The following is a 6,000-nucleotide window of genomic DNA, read 5'->3' on the forward strand; positions in this document are numbered from 1 at the left end:
ATAATTTAAAAATTATTCTTAACTTTTACATTACATCATCCAAGTTATTTTTTATTTTCAAAATACATAATTCAAAAATGAGAAAATAAGAAGGGTTTTTCATACGAGGTGAAAAAAGTTCCACAAAACGGAAAAAATTATGTATATTAAAATATATAACTAGGAAGGACATGCTGAATTTGAAACAAAGCTACAATTTATTAGAAATCATAAGAATTTTTTATACTAAAATTTTATTAAAGCAATAGAAAAGCCTAGAAATAGAAAAAAATGGTTCTATTACATACAAATTATTTTTGTTTCATTATGTCATACTTTTATTGACGAAGAATACATTATGCAGTGAGATTGGTCATTTTATAAACGAAAAGTATATAAATCATTTTTAACCTCAAATAAATCAATCTTTTTTCTCTGGTATTTATAACATTATGCAATATTTTGTCCAGAAAACAAGTTCGAGATTGTGAGAAAAAAATAAGTTTTGATATAAAACCCAAATTATATGTAAAATCAGGTATGAGAAATACATAAGTCAAGATTGGGTTGTTATTAAGTTTGACATTTTCCACATGAGGAGCACTAACATGTTTACCATTAGGCAATCTAAACAATAATAGGAGTAATTAATTTTTTGGAATAAAATTTGTCAAAGAACATGATAAGTTATCAATTATCCAATAATTTTTGTTCTTAAATTCAGCAAGATTAACAATAGAATACTAGTTATATGTATACTCGCCTTTTTGTGTAGAGTTTAGTCCAATGTATGAAGCAATTGATCATACTTAATTGGTTTGTGTTGTATCAGGAACATGAGAGTTTGATATAGTTGTTGAGACAATATGAAATATTGACTTTCACTGTGTTTAGAAACTATTGTCGCGAGTTCCTTCCACACTATTTACAATATTATTTCTCTTATTATAGGACTTGTGCTTTGGCAAAAACCTATATTTCTTATAGTAGACTTGATAAAGTCCTATTTTAGATTTAGCAATATAAGGTGCGATGGTGATTAACCAAGCATAAGGAAGAATCTCCATTGCACATTAGGATAACCAAAGTTATCTAGATATGAATGTTCACTTCCAAGACTCAAAGAGAAGAAAAGAAGTTCAATTAATGGAAGCTAAAACAAGAACATAAATGGAGACATAGTATTTTTGTATAATGGATATTAAAGTAACGAAAGAGAAGAAAGATGAAAAAAGATGAAAGAAAAGAGGGAAGCAGGAGCTCTGGATGAAGGCACGTCACTTATGAAGGTATTAAAGCTCATCAACCTAAGATTAATGATGTTTCCACCACTTGAGAGTTATTCTCAAAATAAGGCTTGAGGAAGAAGACACTCATAAGAAGAGCCTCTCACAAAGGTAGTCAAATATTAGTATATAACTTCAAAATATTCAACCCTTTCAAGAGTCTTAAAGTGTCTCTTATATAGGTGAGGGTGGGAGGTCTCTTAGAAATAATAGAAAGTCAAAAGGTGTACATAGAAAAAAAAACAAACTAAGCTTCTAGAAACTAGGTCTTAAGGAGGTGTCTTAAAAAGGAGAGAACCCTAGCTTGACCTTAAAGCCTCTCTTGAGCGCGCTTGACCTCTTATAAAAGAAGGTCAATTCCAAACTCCTCCTCTCTCTAAATATGCGACCCTCATGAGTGGTTCCAAGGTTAAGTGATGTCAAACACATTTACAAAGGGTTGATTGAGGATCGTCAGGCTTAGAACCTTGAACGAAATTTTGAAATATATTAAAAATGGGGAAAAAAATTCAAATCGTCAATATCTTAAGTTAAAAAACTCTTATTGGGGTGTTTTCAAAACGAGGTGAAAGCTCACATTCTGAAGTTCAATTTTGACTCAAGAAATACTTGATTTAGACTTGTAAAATGTAAGTTATGACTGGAGATAAACGGGACAAAATTGAATTTCTATAATTCGGGAGGAGAAAGAAAAAAATGAAGTGATATAGAAAAATGGAAAGAAAGAATCACTTTTTCTAAGAGAGACAACACACAAAGGATGGAAAGTTCTTTGATATAGCCAATGGTTCTTGAATCACTCAAGAACACAGGAGAATCACTCTCACTAAGGTAAAAGAGTTAGAAAATCTAACATTCCGAAAAAAAGAAAAATTCACTTGTATTCTTTTATGAAAATGGTTAAGCTTTTAAAAGCTTTACCCATCATAATTACAAAAGAGTTAATTGGGTGACTGTAACTACAAATTGTGGCAACCAAAAGTCACCAAAATAACAATCAGCTTTGCATTCTTTTTGTTTAAAAACTGATGACTAAGTGACCAATTGGACCTTTATTACAACTTGAAAAAAAAAATAAAGCCTATTAATTGATTAACCTAATACATAATTTGGTCAACCAATTTACAAAGGATTGAACCATTATTTAAACAATCTAATAACTTAAAAGAAAAAAGCAGTCAAGTGGTTTGTCTTTCCTGTTAAGAAACATATGAAAAAAGTCTTTGATATATAAGGAATGAGATAAGCCTTTTGATATATAAGGAATGAGATCCATTAACCAAACATGTGATTTCACCTTGGAATATTGTTCATTAAGACCACTCAAAAATTGTATAGTTTAATCCTTCCGTTTTCTTTTAGTTATAATAGAAAGAACACCATGTGAACATTCTGCGGGGAAAACATAAAACGAGGTCATACCTAAAATTATTTGGTTAATCCCACTTAATTCTAAGTTTATTAAAAGTTTAGTAATAGAAAGATGTCTTTGTTTGAAAGCTTAAACATTCATCTTTAACTCTTACATGCAGAGGCGTTGGAAGTCTCACATCAACCATAGGTAAGATTAATTTAGATTATATAAACGGATGTAAACCTCACTATACAAGCTAATTTTGTGAGGATGAATTGGATTTAAAATTTACTTCTTAACATGATATCAAAGTCGTAAGTTATAGTCTATCTTAGTGAAATTTGTTGCTTGTTAGGTTTATTGTTCCACTCGTTGTCAGGTGGCTATCAAATTACTCATTGTTGTCTAGTCTCAAGCTCGTGTTGGAAGTCTCACATCAACTAGAGATAAACCAATTTAGAATGTATGAAAGGGCGTAAACCTTACTTCAAAAGAAATTTACCTGCAAATACTAATAATTTGAATCGTTTCAAATGTCTTATTCGTGTTCATCTATAAGAAACTTTGTTGAAACAGAGTGAAAAATCTAAGATACTATCATGTTATTACATATACACCAAACAGAATACAAATTTCATATTCAATTTTATTATTAACACTCATAGTAATGAATATATATTTGCTGCAGGTAATTGTTGTCTTAAAGTTTAGGAAAAATAATATAGGTTGTTAGATTTTCACTACAACTATGAATAGATGTGGTTGAAATTCTTCTTTCATAAATACAAAAGAGAACAAAAAAAATAAGAAAGAAAGAAGAACCAGATATAATTCTTCTTAAGAAGAACTGGGATACCATATTAAAGTGAAATGAGAATCATAGTAGTGGGTATCATATCTCCTATTCATGATGGAAAACAAAGAGAAAGAGACACAAGAAAAGGAGGAAAAAAGAATATTATTTATGGAATGTGTATGCATAAAGAGAAGAAGAGAATAAATACACCAATGAGAAATAAAACTGATAAAATGATAATTATATCCATTATTATTTTTCTGTTGTTGAGGAATGTGAAAAGAATATGTTTCGTATACTCTATTTTACATGTTATTCTTTTGCTATGTAGAGAAGAAATTGATATTGTGTTACAAAGAGATTAAACAAAGAAATTGATATTATGTAGAATGTTTGGAATGTATAAATTTATTTATTGTTTGTTATTTGTTATTTAGAATTTGTAGAGAGGTCTGGTGGAGAGAAGAAAACGCGTTTGTGTGTGACTTTTCAGATTTGGTTAGGGTTGATGACTCATTGAATGGGAGGCATCAATGTTTCATTAAATGTAGAAGAATATGTTTGGGCCATTTCTGAGAAAAACAAATAAGCCACCACTTTAACAGAGACATGCCTGCAGTGCCCATTCCCATCAATTTTTTTAATTTATATAATTCATTTTCATTTTTTTCAAAATAATTTACTTTTTATCTTTTACTTTTGTCTTCCACAAGTTAGTACTGATAACTTACTCCCAATATATTACAACTCCTAACAATTCAAATCAAAGCATGTTTTTTTTTCCTTTTAAAACAAATTACTAATTAGATTGAAAAAAAATCCCGTAATTTTAGATAACTGTCAAAATAATTTTATATTTTACGTCTTTAAACTGATCTATCTTATTGATTACGTGATGATTTCTATATGGTTTTAATATTATATTTTGGTATATTACACTAATAATTTATATGAATAATAAGAAGATCCTTTTTATTTTATTATTAGGTTTTAAATTATAAATTAGATTAAAAATGATTCCCAAATATAAAACCCATTTTAATTATCATTTTAATTAACATGTTCACAACAATATTTATGAGAATTGGATTTACTAATGGCATAATACTTATCACCTATATACTTATTCATTAATTCATATATATATATATATATATATATATATATATATATATATATATTATAATAATAATAAATTCAAATTCACACAGTATTAGTCACACATTGATTTATTTTTTATATTAATAATTACTAATCAAAATAATATTGATAAAATTTAAATTAATGTTTATTTATTCATTATGTTATATAAAATTATTTAATATTGTTCTTATGTCTTCGGTTAATAATATATTGTTATTTTTGTTAATAGTTATCATAAAATATTTAAATATTTAATAGTTTTGTTTTACATTATTTTAAATTTACTATTTTAACGTAATATTTTTATTTTATATAAACTATTTTATTTTATCGTCAAATAATTTTTAATGAACCCGATAACAAAACAAAAACAGAAGTAATTTCTTTTATTAATTATTTATTAAATCATTATTTGTTTAAAATTGAAAACCTGTGTAGAATTCAGTTCTCGTTTTCAACGTTGGATCAGAAATGAAGGTCAAAACTTATTCTCGTAAACTGAATTCTAATATTAAACAACAAAAAGTGTCTATTTTGGTATATAAAGTGGATCTAATTTTTGGTTGGATAATTTAAAAATATATGTATATGGGATAAAAGTTCAAACTATGTCAGCCTTTTATCAAAACCAAGCAAACTGAATAACCCTGAAAAAACAAAAGATACTGTATGCACATAATATCTGTACCTCCCAATCTGCATTTAAAGTAAAAAAATAAATAAAATAACTGCAGTTGTAACATATCAATTTTAATTTTATTATTTTTTTAATAATGGAAAACGTATTTAAATTTTAGTAATTGAGATATCAATATAATAATTTTGAAATTAATATCATATTTTTTATTTTTTATAAATATATATTAATATTATTTTTTTGTTAATGTAGCAAGTAATTAATTATTTTAATCATTAATAAAATTTAAGTAAAATTAATAAAACTATATTTTCACAATAAAAATATATTTTGTCTTATTATATTAAAAAAACTGTTAACGTTTAGTATAGTAAACTAACTATTTATCTTTGAATTAATAACTCCTTATTGCCTTGTATTTACTACTCTTTCTCTTTGAAAGGACGTGGTTGGTTTCTGTATTTTCATAGAAAAGAAAATATAATAAATTCCTTTAAATATGGTAGGTTTTATTTTGAAAGTGACTAATTTGTACCAGTGCCAATAATAGTTGTAGTGATTGCAACACTTTTTCTAATAGCTTCTGCGCAACCTGATGTGCTTTGAAAAAGGAAGGAAAGAAAAGAATAAAAAAGACAATAGTGCAATGGCCCATGCTTTTGTGGTTACAAACTTTCTGTAGCTTATTATGGGTCGCAACAATTTTTTATATTATGCTTCGAGTAAGAATCACGCCCTTGCAAAATCTAACAACAATAGAAATGTTTATTAAAAAGTGTTTAATTATATTAAGTTATATTTTGTA

This window comes from Vigna angularis, chromosome 4 (genome assembly GCF_016808095.1).
Source record: "Vigna angularis cultivar LongXiaoDou No.4 chromosome 4, ASM1680809v1, whole genome shotgun sequence".
Lineage (NCBI taxonomy): Eukaryota > Viridiplantae > Streptophyta > Magnoliopsida > Fabales > Fabaceae > Vigna > Vigna angularis.